The sequence below is a fragment of the Natrix helvetica genome (genome assembly GCF_964273705.1).
Source record: "Natrix helvetica genome assembly, chromosome: 7".
In the NCBI taxonomy this organism is placed as follows: domain Eukaryota; kingdom Metazoa; phylum Chordata; class Lepidosauria; order Squamata; family Natricidae; genus Natrix; species Natrix helvetica.
In genome coordinates this window covers 33,786,945-33,803,749 of record NC_138558.1, presented here as the reverse complement: position 1 = coordinate 33,803,749, position 16,805 = coordinate 33,786,945, and positions in this window count along the sequence as shown.

Below are 16,805 nucleotides of genomic sequence, written 5' to 3'. Positions count from 1 at the left end.
GGGGAAAATTCTACTTATGTCCATGAATTTGCAGAGCAAAATGGACATCGCCATTGGATTCGGAGCCCATAGGTATGGTTAGGAGGAGTCAGTCCTTTTGAACCGGACTTATGTACATTTCATGGCAAAATACATGGGAAAATCCCATAGGGGAAAATTCTACTTAGGGTTAGGGTTAGCTCTCCTTGAATACGCAGAGCAAAACAGACACTGCCATTGGATTCAGAGCCCATTGGTATGGTTAGGAGGGGTCAGGCCTTTTGAGCCGGACTTATGTACATTTCATGGAAAAATACTGGGAAAATCCCATTGGGCAAAATTCTGCTTAGGGGTAGGGCTAGTTCTGCATGAATTTGCAGAGCAGAACAGACACCGCCATTAGATACAGAGCCCATAGTTATGGTTAGGAGGGGTCATGACTTTTGAGCCAGACTTATGTACATTTCATGGCAAACTACATGGGAAAATCCCATTGGGCAAAATTCTGCTTAGGGGTAGGGTTAGTTCTGCATGAATTTGCAGAGCAAAACAGACACCGCCATTGGATTCGGAGCCCATAGTTATGTTTAGGAGGGGTCATGACTTTTGAGCCAGACTTATGTACATTTCATGGCAAAATACATGGGAAAATCCCATAGGGGAAAATTCTACTTAGGGTTAGGGTTAGCTCTCCATGAATTAACAGAGAAAAACAGACACGGCCATTGGATTCGGAGCCCCTTGGAATGGTTAGGAGGGGTTAGGCCTTTTCGGCCGGACTTATGTACATTTCATGGGAAAATACATGGGAAAATCCCATTGGGGAAAATTCTACTTATGTCCATGAATTTGCAGAGCAAAACGGACATCGCCATTGGATTCGGAGCCCATAGGTATGGTTAGGAGGGGTCAGTCCTTTTGAACCGGACTTATGTACATTTCATGGAAAAATACATGGGAAAATCCCATTGGGCAAAATTCTGCTTAGGGGTAGGGTTAGTTCTGCATGAATTTGCAGAGCAAAACAGACACCGCCATTGGATTCGGAGCCCATAGTTATGGTTAGGAGGGGTCATGACTTTTGAGCCAGACTTATGTACATTTCATGGCAAAATACATGGGAAAATCCCATAGGGGAAAATTCTACTTAGGGTTAGGGTTAGCTCTCCTTAAATTCGCAGAGCAAAACAGACACTGCCATTGGATTCGGACCCATTGGTATGGTTAGGAGGGGTCAGGCCTTTTCAGCCGGCCTTATGTACATTTCCTGGGAAAATACATGGGAAAATCCCATTGGGGAAAATTCTACTTATGTCCATGAATTTGCAGAGCAAAACGGACATCGCCATTGGATTCGGAGCCCTTAGGTATGGTTAGGAGGGGTCAGGCCTTTTGAGCCTGACCTATGTACATTTCATGGCAAAATACATAGGAAAATCCCATTGGGGAAAATTGTACTTAGGGTTAGGGTTAGCTCTCCATGAATTTGCAGAGCAAAACGGACATCGTAATGGGATTTCCTCATGTATTTTGCCATGAAATGTACATAAGGCCGGGTCAAAAGGCCTGACCCCTCCTCACCATACCTGTGGGCTCCGAATCCAATGACGGTGTCTGTTTTGCAATGTGAGTTCATGGAGAGCTAACCCTAACCCTAAGTAGAATTTTCCCCAATGGGATTTTCCCATGTATTTTGCAATGAAATATACATAAGTCCGGGTCAAAATGGCAAAATACATGGGAAAATCCCATTGGGGAAAATTCTACTAAGGGTTAGGGTTAGCTCTCCATGAATTCGCAGAGCAAAACAGACACCGCCATTGGATTCGGAGCCCATTGGTATGGTTAGGAGGGGTCAGGCCTTTTGAGCCGGACTTATGTACATTTCATGGGAAAATACATGGGAAAATCCCATTGGGGAAAATTCTACTTATGTCCATGAATTTGCAGAGCAAAACGGACATCGCCATTGGATTCGGAGCCCATAGGTATGGTTAGGAGGGGTCAGTCCTTTTGAACCGGACTTATGTACATTTCATGGCAAAATACATGGGAAAATCCCATAGGGGAAAATTCTACTTAGGGTTAGGGTTAGCTCTCCTTGAATTCGCAGAGCAAAACAGATACCGCCATTGGATTCGGAGCCCATAGGTATGGTTAGGAGGGGTCAGTCCTTTTGAACCGGACTTATGTACATTTCATGGCAAAATACATGGGAAAATCCCATTGGGGAAAATTCTACTTAGGTTTAGGGTTAGCTCTCCATGAATTCGCAGAGCAAAACAGACACCGCCAATGGATTCGGAGCCCATTGGTGTGGTTAGGAGGGGTCAGTCCTTTTGAGCCGGACATGTACATTTCATGGAAAAATACATGGGAAAATCCCATTGGGCAAAATTCTGCTTAGGGGTAGGGCTAGTTCTGCATGAATTTGCAGAGCAGAACAGACACCGCCATTAGATACGGAGCCCATAGTTATGGTTAGGAGGGGTCATGACTTTTGAGCCAGACTTATGTACATTTCATGGCAAACTACATGTGAAAATCCCATAGGGGAAAATTCTACTTAGGGTTAGGGTTAGCTCTCCTTGAATTCGCAGAGCAAAACAGACACCGCCATTGGATTCGGAGCCCCTTGGTATGGTTAGGAGGGGTCAGGCCTTTTCAGCCGGCCTTATGTACATTTCCTGGGACAATACATGGGAAAATCCCATTGGGGAAAATTCTACTTATGTCCATGAATTTGCAGAGCAAAACGGACATCGCCATTGGATTCGGAGCCCATAGGTATGGTTAGGAGGGGTCAGTCCTTTTCGGCCGGACTTATGTACATTTCATGGGAAAATACATGGGAAAATCCCATTGGGGAAAATTCTACTTATGTCCATGAATTTGCAGAGCAAAACGGACATCGCCATTGGATTCGGAGCCCTTAGGTATGGTTAGGAGGGGTCAGGCCTTTTGAGCCTGACCTATGTACATTTCATGGCAAAATACATGGGAAAATCCCATTGGGGAAAATTGTACTTAGGGTTAGGGTTAGCTCTCCATGAATTAACAGAGAAAAACAGACACGGCCATTGGATTCGCAGCCCATTGGTATGGTTAGGAGTGGTCAGGCCTTTTGAGCGGACTTATGTACATTTCATGGCAAAAGACATGGGAAAATCCCATTGGGGAAAATTCTGCTTAGGGTTAGGGTTAGCTCTTCATGAATTTGCAGAGCAAAACGGACATCATAATAGGATTTCCTCATGTATTTTGCCATGAAATGTACATAAGGCCGGGTCAAAAGGCCTGACCCCTCCTCACCATACCTGTGGGCTCCGAATCCAATGACGGTGTCTGTTTTGCAATGTGAGTTCATGGAGAGCTAACCCTAACCCTAAGTAGAATTTTCCCCACTGGGATTTTCCCATGTATTTTGCAATGAAATATACATAAGTCCGGGTCAAAATGGCAAAATACATGGGAAAATCCCATTGGGGAAAATTCTACTTAGGGTTAGGGTTAGCTCTCCATGAATTCGCAGAGCAAAACAGACACTGCCATTGGATTCGGAGCCCATTGGTATGGTTAGGAGGGGTCAGGCCTTTTGAGCCGGACTTATGTACATTTCATGGGAAAATACATGGGAAAATCCCATTGGGGAAAATTCTACTTATGTCCATGAATTTGCAGAGCAAAACGGACATCGCCATTGGATTCGGAGCCCATAGGTATGGTTAGGAGGGGTCAGTCCTTTTGAACCGGACTTATGTACATTTCATGGCAAAATACATGGGAAAATCCCATAGGGGAAAATTCTACTTAGGGTTAGGGTTAGCTCTCCTTGAATTCGCAGAACAAAACAGATACCGCCATTGGATTCAGAGCCCATAGGTATGGTTAGGAGGGGTCAGGCCTTTTGAGCCGGACTTATGTACTTTTCATTGGAAAATACATGGGAAAATCCCATTGGGGAAAATTCTACTTAGGTTTAGGGTTAGCTCTCCATGAATTCGCAGAGCAAAACAGACACCGCCAATGGATTCGGAGCCCATTGGTGTGGTTAGGAGGGGTCAGGCCTTTTGAGCCGGACATCTACATTTCATGGAAAAATACATGGGAAAATCCCATTGGGCAAAATTCTGCTTAGGGGTAGGGTTAGTTCTGCATGAATTTGCAGAGCAGAACAGACACCGCCATTAGATACGGAGCCCATAGTTATGGTTAGGAGTGGTCAGGCCTTTTGAGCGGACTTATGTACATTTCATGGCAAAATACATGGGAAAATCCCATTGGGGAAAATTCTGCTTAGGGTTAGGGTTAGCTCTTCATGAATTTGCAGAGCAAAACGGACATCGTAATAGGATTTCCTCATGTATTTTGCCATGAAATGTACATAAGGCCGGGTCAAAAGGCCTGACCCCTCCTCACCATACCTGTGGGCTCCGAATCCAATGACGGTGTCTGTTTTGCAATGTGAGTTCATGGAGAGCTAACCCTAACCCTAAGTAGAATTTTCCCCACTGGGATTTTCCCATGTATTTTGCAATGAAATATACATAAGTCCGGGTCAAAATGGCAAAATACATGGGAAAATCCCATTGGGGAAAATTCTACTTAGGGTTAGGGTTAGCTCTCCATGAATTCGCAGAGCAAAACAGACACTGCCATTGGATTCGGAGCCCATTGGTATGGTTAGGAGGGGTCAGGCCTTTTGAGCCGGACTTATGTACATTTCATGGGAAAATACATGGGAAAATCCCATTGGGGAAAATTCTACTTATGTCCATGAATTTGCAGAGCAAAACGGACATCGCCATTGGATTCGGAGCCCATAGGTATGGTTAGGAGGGGTCAGTCCTTTTGAACCGGACTTATGTACATTTCATGGCAAAATACATGGGAAAATCCCATAGGGGAAAATTCTACTTAGGGTTAGGGTTAGCTCTCCTTGAATTCGCAGAGCAAAACAGATACCGCCATTGGATTCAGAGCCCATAGGTATGGTTAGGAGGGGTCAGGCCTTTTGAGCCGGACTTATGTACTTTTCATTGGAAAATACATGGGAAAATCCCATTGGGGAAAATTCTACTTAGGTTTAGGGTTAGCTCTCCATGAATTCGCAGAGCAAAACAGACACCGCCAATGGATTCGGAGCCCATTGGTGTGGTTAGGAGGGGTCAGGCCTTTTGAGCCGGACATCTACATTTCATGGAAAAATACATGGGAAAATCCCATTGGGCAAAATTCTGCTTAGGGGTAGGGTTAGTTCTGCATGAATTTGCAGAGCAGAACAGACACCGCCATTAGATACAGAGCCCATAGTTATGGTTAGGAGGGGTCATGACTTTTGAGCCAGACTTATGTACATTTCATGGCAAAATACATGGGAAAATCCCATAGGGGAAAATTCTACTTAGGGTTAGGGTTAGCTCTCCTTGAATTCGCAGAGCAAAACAGCACGCCATTGGATTCGGAGCCCATTGGTATGGTTAGGAGGGGTCAGGCGTTTTCGGCCGGACTTATGTACATTTCATGGGAAAATACATGGCAAAATCCCATTGGGGAAAATTCTACTTATGTCCATGAATTTGCAGAGCAAAACGGACATCGCCATTGGATTCGGAGCCCATAGGTATGGTTAGGAAGGGTCAGGCCTTTTGAGCCGGACTTATGTACATTTCATGGAAAAATACATGGGAAAATCCCATTGGGCAAAATTCTGCTTAGGGTTAGGGTTAGCTCTCCTTGAATTCGCAGAGCAAAACAGACACCGCCATTGGATTCGGAGCCCATTGTTATGGTTAGGAGGGGTCATGACTTTTGAGCCAGACTTATGTACATTTCATGGAAAAATACATGGGAAAATCCCATTGGGCAAAATTCTGCTTAGGGGTAGGGTTAGTTCTGCATGAATTTGCAGAGCAAAACAGACACCGCCATTGGATTCGGAGCCCATAGCTATGGTTAGGAGGGGTCATGACTTTTGAGCCAGACTTATGTACATTTCATGGCAAAATACATTGGAAAATCCCATAGGGGAAAATTCTACTTAGGGTTAGGGTTAGCTCTCCTTGAATTCGCAGAGCAAAACGGACATCGCCATTGGATTCGGAGCCCATTGGTATGGTTAGGAGTGGTCAGGCCTTTTGAGCGGACTTATGTACATTTCCTGGGAAAATACATGGGAAAATCCGATTGGGGAAAATTCTACCTATGTCCATAAATTTGCAGAGCAAAACGGACATCGCCATTGGATTCGGAGCCCATTGGTATGGTTAGGAGGGGTCACGCCTTTTGAGCCGGACTTATGTACATTTCATGGCAAAATACATGGGAAAATCCCATTGGGAAAAATTCTGCTTAGGGGTAGGGTTAGCTCTGCATGAATTTGCAGAGAAAAACAGACACGGCCATTGGATTCGCAGCCCATTGGTATGGTTAGGAGTGGTCAGGCCTTTTGAGCGGACTTATGTACATTTCATAGCAAAATACATGGGAAAATCCCATTGGGGAAAATTCTGCTTAGGGTTAGGGTTAGCTCTCCATGAATTTGCAGAGCAAAACGGACATCGCAATGGGATTTCCTCATGTATTTTGCCATGAAATGTACATAAGGCCGGGTCAAAATGCCTGACCCCTCCTCACCATACCTGTGGGCTCCGAATCCAATGACGGTGTCTGTTTTGCAATGTGAGTTCATGGAGAGCTAACCCTAACCCTAAGTAGAATTTTCCCCAATGGGATTTTCCCATGTATTTTGCAATGAAATATACATAAGTCCGGCTCAAAATGGCAAAATACATGAGAAAATCCCATTGGGGAAAATTCTACTTCGGGTTAGGGTTAGCTCTCCATGAATTCGCAGAGCAAAACAGACACCGCCATTGGATTCGGAGCCCATTGGTATGGTTAGGAGGGGTCAGGCCTTTTCAGCCGGACTTATGTACATTTCCTGGGAAAATACATGGGAAAATCCGATTGGGGAAAATTCTACCTATGTCCATAAATTTGCAGAGCAAAACGGACATGGCCATTGGATTTAGAGCCCATAGGTATGGTTAGGAGGGGTCACGCCTTTTGAGCCGGACTTATGTACATTTCATGGCAAAATACATGGGAAAATCCCATTGGGGAAAATTCTACTTAGTGTTAGGGTTAGCTCTCTATGAATTTGCAGAGCAAAACGGACATCGCCATTGGATTCGGAGCCCATTGGTATGGTTAGGAGGGGCCAGGCCTTTTGAGCCGGACTTATGTACATTTCATGGCAAAATACATGGGAAAATCCCATTGGGGAAAATTCTGCTTAGGGGTAGGGTGAGCTCTGGATGAATTTGCAGAGCAAAACGGACATGGCCATTGGATTCGGAGCCCATTGGTATGGTTAGGAGGGGTCAGGCCTTTTGAGCCGGACTTATGTACATTTCATTGGAAAATACATGGGAAAATCCCATTGGGGAAAATTCTACTTAGGTTTAGGGTTAGCTCTCCATGAATTCGCAGAGCAAAACAGACACCGCCAATGGATTCGGAGCCCATTGGTGTGGTTAGGAGGGGTCAGGCCTTTTGAGCCGGACATGTACATTTCATGGAAAAATACATGGGAAAATCCCATTGGGCAAAATTCTGCTTAGGGGTAGGGCTAGTTCTGCATGAATTTGCAGAGCAGAACAGACACCGCCATTAGATACGGAGCCCATAGTTATGGTTAGGAGGGGTCATGACTTTTGAGCCAGACTTATGTACATTTCATGGCAAACTACATGTGAAAATCCCATAGGGGAAAATTCTACTTAGGGTTAGGGTTAGCTCTCCTTGAATTCGCAGAGCAAAACGGACATCGCCATTGGATTCGGAGCCCATAGGTATGGTTAGGACAGGGCAAGCCTTTTGAGCCGGCCTTAAGTACATTTCCTGGCAATATACATATGAAAATCCCATTGGAGAAAATTCCACTTAGGGTTAGGATTAGCTCTCCATGAATTCGCAGAGCAAAACGGACATCGTCATTGGATTCGGAGCCCATAGGTATGGTTTGGAGGGGTCACGCCTTTTGAGCCGGACTTATGAACATTTCATGGCAAAATACATGGGAAAATCCCATTGGGAAAAATTCTGCTTAGGGGTAGGGTTAGCTCTGCATGAATTTGCAGAGCAAAACGGACATCGCCATTGGATTCGGAGCCCATTGGTATGGTTAGGAGTGGTCATGCCTTTTGAGCCGGACTTATGTACATTTCATGGCAAAATACATGGGAAAATCCCATTGGGGAAAGTTCTGCTTAGGGGTAGGGTTAGCTCTGCATGAATTTGCAGAGCAAAACGGACATCGCCATTGGATTCGGAGACCATTGATATGGTTAGGACAGGGCAAGCCTTTTGAGCCGGCCTTATGTACATTTCCTGGCAATATACATGTGAAAATCCCATTGGGGAAAATTCCACTTAGGGTTAGGGTTCGCTCTCCATGAATTGGCAGAGCAAAACGGACATCGCCATTGGATTCGGACCCCATAGGTATGGTTTGGAGGGGTAACGCCTTTTGAGCCGGCAATATGGCAATATACATGGGAAAATCCCATTGGGAAAAATTCTGCTTAGGGGTAGGGTTAGCTCTGCATGAATTTGCAGAGCAAAACGGGCATCGCCATTGGATTCGGAGCCCATTGGTATGGTTAGGAGGGGGCAAGCCTTTTGAGCCGGCCTTATGTACATTTCTTGGCAAAATACATGGGAGAATCCATTGGAGCAAATTCTACTTAGGGTTAGGGTTAGCTCTCCATGAATTCACAGAGCAAAATGGACACCGCCATTGGATTCGGAGCACATAGGTATGGTTAGGAGGGGTCAGGCCTTTTGAGCCGGACTTATGCACATTTCATGGCAAAATACATGGGAAAATCCCATTGGGGAATATTCTACTTAGGGTTAGGGTTAGCTCTCCATGAATTCGCAGAGCAAAACAGACACCGCCATTGGATTCGGAGCCCATTGTTATGGTTAGGAGGGGTCAGGCCTTTTGAGCCGGACTTATGTACATTTCAATGGAAAATAAATGAGAAAATCCCATTGGGGAAAATTCTACTTATGTCCATGAATTTGCAGAGCAAAACGGACATCGCCATTGGATTCCGAGCCCATTGTTATGGTTAGGAGGGGTCAGGCCTTTTGAGCCGGACTTATGTACATTTCATGGCAAAATACATGGGAAAATCCCATTGGGGAAAATTCTATTTAGTGTTAGGGTTAGCTCTCTATGAATTTGCAGAGCAAAACGGACATCGCCATTGGATTCAGAGCCCATTGGTATGGTTAGGAGGCGTCAGGCCTTTTGAGCCGGACTTATGTACATTTCATGGCAAAATACATGGGAAAATCCCATTGGGGAAAATTCTACTTAGGGTTAGGGTTAGCTCTTCATGAATTCGCAGAGCAAAACAGACACCGCCATTGGATTCGGAGCCCATAGGTATGGTTAGAACAGGGCAAGCCTTTTGAGCCGGCCTTAAGTACATTTCCTGGCAATATACATATGAAAATCCCATTGGGGAAAATTCCACTTAGGGTTAGGATTAGCTCTCCATGAATTCGCAGAGCAAAACGGACATCGTCATTGGATTCGGAGCCCATAGGTATGGTTTGGAGGGGTCACGCCTTTTGAGCCGGCAATATGGCAATATACATGGGAAAATCCCATTGGGAAAAATTCTGCTTAGGGGTAGGGTTAGCTCTGCATGAATTTGCAGAGCAAAACGGACATCGCCATTGGATTTGGAGCCCATTGGTATGGTTAGGAGGGGGCAAGCCTTTTGAGCCGGCCTTATGTACATTTCTTGGCAAAAGACATGGGAGAATCCATTGGAGCAAATTCTACTTAGGGTTAGGGTTAGCTCTCCATGAATTCACAGAGCAAAATGGACACTGCCATTGGATTCGGAGCACATAGGTATGGTTAGGAGGGGTCAGGCCTTTTGAGCCGGACTTATGCACATTTCATGGCAAAATACATGGGAAAATCCCATTGGGGAATATTCTACTTAGGGTTAGGGTTAGCTCTCCATGAATTCGCAGAGCAAAACAGACACCGCCATTAGATTCGGAGCCCATTGGTATGGTTAGGAGGGGTCAGGCCTTTTCAGCCGGACTTATGTACATTTCATGGGAAAATACATGGGAAAATCCCATTGGGGAAAATTCTACTTATGTCCATGAATTTGTAGAGTTAAACGGACATGGCCATTGGATTTGGAGCCCATAGGTATGGTTAGGAGGGGTCACGCCTTTTCAGCCGGACTTATGCACATTTCATGGCAAAATACATGGGAAAATCCCATTGGGGAATATTCTACTTAGGGTTAGGGTTAGCTCTCCATGAATTCGCAGAGCAAAACAGACACCGCCATTGGATTCGGAGCCCATAGGTATGGTTAGGAGGGGTCAGGCCTTTTGAGCCGGACTTATGCACATTTCATGGCAAAATACATGGGAAAATCCCATTGGGGAATATTCTACTTAGGGTTAGGGTTAGCTCTCCATGAATTCGCAGAGCAAAACAGACACCGCCATTAGATTCGGAGCCCATTGGTATGGTTAGGAGGGGTCAGGCCTTTTCAGCCGGACTTATGTACATTTCATGGGAAAATACATGGGAAAATCCCATTGGGGAAAATTCTACTTATGTCCATGAATTTGTAGAGTTAAACGGACATGGCCATTGGATTTGGAGGCCATAGGTATGGTTAGGAGGGGTCACGCCTTTTGAGCCGGACTTATGTACATTTCATGGCAAAATACATGGGAAAATCCCATAGGGGAAAATTCTACTTAGGGTTAGGGTTAGCTCTCCTTGAATTCGCAGAGCAAAACAGGCACCGCCATTGGATTCGGAGCCCATTGGTATGGTTAGGAGGGGTCAGGCGTTTTCGGCCGGACTTATGTACATTTCATGGGAAAATACATGGCAAAATCCCATTGGGGAAAATTCTACTTATGTCCATGAATTTGCAGAGCAAAACGGACATCGCCATTGGATTCGGAGCCCATAGGTATGGTTAGGAGGGGTCAGTCCTTTTGAACCGGACTTATGTACATTTCATGGCAAAATACATGGGAAAATCCCATAGGGGAAAATTCTACTTAGGGTTAGGGTTAGCTCTCCTTGAATTCGCAGAGCAAAACAGACACCGCCATTGGATTCGGAGCCCATTGGTATGGGTAGAAGGGGTCAGGCCTTTTTAGCCGGACTTATGTACATTTCATGGGAAAATACATGGGAAAATCCCATTGGGGAAAATTCTACTTAGGTTTAGGTTTAGCTCTCCTTGAATTCGCAGAGCAAAGCAGACACCGCCAATGGATTCGGAGCCCATTGGTGTAGTTAGGAGGGGTCAGGCCTTTTGAGCCGGACTTATGTACATTTCCTGGGAAAATACATGGGAAAATCCGATTGGGGAAAATTCTACCTATGTCCATAAATTTGCAGAGCAAAACGGAAATCGCCATTGGATTCGGAGCCCATTGGTATGGTTAGGAGGGGTCACGCCTTTTGAGCCTGACCTATGTACATTTCATGGCAAAATACATGGGAAAATCCCATTGGGGAAAATTGTACTTAGGGTTAGGGTTAGCTCTCCATGAATTAACAGAGAAAAACAGACACGGCCATTGGATTTGCAGCCCATTGGTATGGTTAGGAGTGGTCAGGCCTTTTGAGCGGACTTATGTACATTTCATAGCAAAATACATGGGAAAATCCCATTGGGGAAAATTCTGCTTAGGGTTAGGGTTAGCTCTCCATGAATTTGCAGAGCAAAACGGACATCGCAATGGGATTTCCTCATGTATTTTGCCATGAAATGTACATAAGGCCGGGTCAAAAGGCTTGACCCCTCCTCACCATACCTGTGGGCTCCGAATCCAATGACGGTGTCTGTTTTGCAATGTGAGTTCATGGAGAGCTAACCCTAACCCTAAGTAGAATTTTCCCCAATGGGATTTTTCCATTATACATAAGTCCGGCTCAAATGGCAAAATACATGAGAAAATCCCATTGGGGAAAATTCTACTTCGGGTTAGGGTTAGCTCTCAATGAATTCGCAGAGCAAAACAGACACCGCCATTGGATTCGGAGCCCATTGGTATGGTTAGGAGGGGTCAGGCCTTTTCAGCCGGACTTATGTACATTTCATGGGAAAATACATGGGAAAATCCCATTGGGGAAAATTCTACTTATGTCCATGAATTTGTAGAGTAAAACGGACATGGCCATTGGATTTGGAGCCCATAGGTATGGTTAGGAGGGGTCACGCCTTTTGAGCCGGACTTATGTACATTTCATGGCAAAAAACATGGGAAAATCCCATTGGGGAAAATTCTACTTAGTGTTAGGGTTAGCTCTCTATGAATTTGCAGAGCAAAACGGACATCGCCATTGGATTCGGAGCCCATTGGTATGGTTAGGAGGGGTCAGGCCTTTTGAGCCGGACTTATGTACATTTCATGGCAAAATACATGGGAAAATCCCATTGGGGAAAATTCTGCTTAGGGGTAGGGTGAGCTCTGAATGAATTTGCAGAGGAAAACGGACATCGCCATTGGATTCGGAGCCCATTGGTATGGTTAGGAGGGGTCATGCCTTTTGAGCCGGACTTATGTACATTTCATGGCAAAATACATGGGAAAATCCAATTGGGGAAAGTTCTGCTTAGGGGTAGGGTTAGCTCTGCATGAATTTGCAGAGCAAAACGGACATCGCCATTGGATTCGGAGCCCATAGGTATGGTTAGGACAGGGCAAGCCTTTTGAGCCGGCCTTAAGTACATTTCCTGGCAATATACATATGAAAATCCCATTGGGGAAAATTCCACTTAGGGTTAGGATTAGCTCTCCATGAATTCGCAGAGCAAAACGGACATCGCCATTGGATTCGGAGCCCATAGGTATGGTTTGGAGGGGTCACGCCTTTTGAGCCGGACTTATGTACATTTCATGGCAAAATACATGGGAAAATCCCATTGGGAAAAATTCTGCTTAGGGGTAGGGTTAGCTCTGCATGAATTTGCAGAGCAAAACGGACATCGCCATTGGATTCGGAGCCCATTGGTATGGTTAGGAGTGGTCATGCCTTTTGAGCCGGACTTATATACATTTCATGGCAAAATACATGGGAAAATCCCATTGGGGAAAGTTCTGCTTAGGGGTAGGGTTAGCTCTGCATGAATTTGCAGAGCAAAACGGACATCGCCATTGGATTCGGAGCCCATTGGTATGGTTAGGACAGGGCAAGCCTTTTGAGCCGGCCTTATGTACATTTCCTGGCAATATACATGTGAAAATCCCATTGGGGAAAATTCCACTTAGGGTTAGGGTTAGCTCTCCATGAATTGGCAGAGCAAAACGGACATCGCCATTGGATTTGGACCCCATAGGTATGGTTTGGAGGGGTCACGCCTTTTGAGCCGGCAATATGGCAATATACATGGGAAAATCCCATTGGGAAAAATTCTGCTTAGGGGTAGGGTTAGCTCTGCATGAATTTGCAGAGCAAAACGGACATCGCCATTGGATTCGGAGCCCATTGGTATGGTTAGGAGGGGGCAAGCCTTTTGAGCCGGCCTTATGTACATTTCTTGGCAAAATACATGGGAGAATCCATTGGAGCAAATTCTACTTAGGGTTAGGGTTAGCTCTCCATGAATTCACAGAGCAAAATGGACATTGCCATTGTATTCGGAGCCCATAGTTATGGTTAGGAGTGGGCAAGCCTTTTGATCCGGCTTTATGTACATTTCCTGGGAAAATACATGGGAAAATCCAATTGGGGAAAATTCTACTTAGGGTTAGGTTTAGCTCTCCATGAATTCGCATAACAAAACAGACACCGCCATTGGATTCGGAGCACATAGGTATGGTTAGGAGGGGTCAGGCCTTTTGAGCCGGACTTATGCACATTTCATGGCAAAATACATGGGAAAATCCCATTGGGGAATATTCTACTTAGGGTTAGGGTTAGCTCTCCATGAATTCGCAGAGCAAAACAGACACCGCCATTGGATTCGGAGCCCATTGTTATGGTTAGGAGGGGTCAGGCCTTTTGAGCCGGACTTATGTACATTTCATTGGAAAATAAATGAGAAAATCCCATTGGGGAAAATTCTACTTATGTCCATGAATTTGCAGAGCAAAACGGACATCGCCATTGGATTCGGAGCCCATAGGTATGGTTAGGAGGGGTCACGCCTTTTGAGCCGGACTTATGTACATTTCATGGCAAAATACATGGGAAAATCCCATTGGGGAAAATTCTATTTAGTGTTAGGGTTAGCTCTCCATGAATTCGCATAACAAAACAGACACCGCCATTGGATTCAGAGCCCATTGGTATGGTTAGGAGGGGTCAGGCCTTTTGAGCCGGACTTATGTACATTTCATGGCAATATACATGGGAAAATCCCATTGGGGAAAATTCTACTTAGGGTTAGGGTTAGCTCTTCATGAATTCGCAGAGCAAAACAGACACCGCCATTGGATTCGGAGCCCATTGGTATGGTTAGGAGGGGTCAGGCCTTTTCAGCCGGATTTATGTACATTTCATGGGAAAATACATGGGAAAATCCCATTGGGGAAAATTCTACTTATGTCCATGAATTTGTAGAGTTAAACGGACATGGCCATTGGATTTGGAGCCCATAGGTATGGTTAGGAGGGGTCACGCCTTTTGAGCCGGACTTATGTACATTTCATGGCAAAATACATGGGAGAATCCATTGGGGAAAATTCTACTTAGGGTTAGGGTTAGCTCTCCATGAATTCACAGAGCAAAACGGACATCGCCATTGGATTCGGAGCCCATAGGTATGGTTAGGAGGGGTCACGCCTTTTGAGCCGGCCTTACGTACATTTTATGGCAAAATACATGGGAAAATCCCATTGGGGAAAATTCTGCTTAGTGTAGGGTTAGCTCTGGATGAATTTGCAGAGCAAAATGGACATCGCCATTGGATTCGGAGCCCATTGGTATGGTTAGGAGGGCTTTTGATCCGGACTTATGTACATTTCATGGCAAAATACATGGGAAAATCCCATTGGGGAAAATTCTACTTAGTGTTAGGGTTAGCTCTCCATGAATTTGCAGAGCAAAACGGACATCGCCATTGGATTCGGAGCCCATAGGTATGGTTAGGAGGGGTCACGCCTTTTGAGCTAGCCTTATGTACGTTTCCTGGCAAAATACATGGGAAAATCCCATTGGGGAAAATTCTACTTAGTGTTAGGGTTAGCTCTCCATGAATTCGCAGAGCAAAACAGACACCGCCATTGGATTCGGAGCCCATTGGTATGGTTAGGAGTGGTCAGAACTTTTGAGCCGGACTTATGTACATTTCATGGCAAAATACATGGGAAATAGACTCATTCAACTAAAACTTTCGGATGAAATTTCAGGAGATATAGATGTTAAAGATAATTTAACCTAGAACTGGGCACTAATGGCTTTTGAAAATCTCCAACAAATCTGTGGATTTGACTAAAGTGATTGAAGTAAAAGAGTATCTTCAGACTTTGTCAGATATATAATTTCTCGTTAGTAACTGCAACAGCATCCACTCTAATAGAAAACCAGTAGGAATTTCCTCATTAAGCTTTCTTTTTATTTCTATTTCTGAAGCCAAGGAAGCTAAGGACTGCCAGTTAAATGGTTGCACCATGAGAAATCTTCACAGTTTACAATCTACACACTACATACGAGGCAACTACCTACTAAATAAGAGCAAGAACGTCACATTCCACCCAACAAATGTAAAAAAAATGTTAGACATTTGAAAGAATTTCTAAAGGAAGCTGTATTTTATTATATTAAACAAGACTTGGCAGAAAGAAAAGTTCCCTAGAAGATGTCTGACCACCACAATTTGAAATTTCTTTGCAAATGTCTGGAATAACAGCTGGTGTACTCAAGAACCTGATGATCTTCATATCCTCTGTTGCCTGGCAATGGCAGAGTCAAACTGCCGAGAAAAGAAAAAGTGTCCTCCAGCTACTGAATACTTAGCAAAGAGCTCACATTGCCAGCAACGAGATTCACATGAAAATGTATCCAACTTGAAAAGTTATGATGCTCTTATATTTGTGCTTGATAACTAGTGGTGAATAAAAAGATCGGGGTATGGAGAGTTTAATGGGGTATATTAAAACCAGTTTGTTAAAAAAAATGGATTATGGACATTAGTTTGCCTTGCTATATTAAGAAGATGTTCTTTGGACATCAAAGCTTTAGAAATTCAACTGAGATAGTATATTAGTTTTACATTGAAATGTCCAAACTATAAAACTTGCTCAATAATTTTACATTTCTGTTGCACAGATGTAAACAAGTTAAAATTAACTATCAGAGACATCAGAAATGGTATTCTGCTGGTTCGGACTGGTTCACCCGAACCAGTAGTAGAAATCGCAGGTGGGCCTGCCCCCCTCCAGGTCTATGCCATCCCATTTAGGCACTTTTTAAACCAAAGTCCATGTGTGGAAGGCCGAGTGCATGCGTGGATGTGTGCAGGCTCACATTTCCGAACTGGTAGGGAAAATAAGTGAATACCACCCCTGAGAGACATGCATATTTTACAGTTCTATTTTATTTTATTGAAAGACAGGACTCACCTATCATTTTGGGCTGTATATTGGTATCTTTCAATTAATATTTTCTTTCCATCAAGTCTAGGAGATAGCATGTGAACCTTCAGATCGTTAAAAAATATCTAAACTTCTCACCTTCTTAATCCCTTTTCCAATAGTTATTTTTTATAATAACTGTTGATATACTGTCCAGACTGCATTGAAAG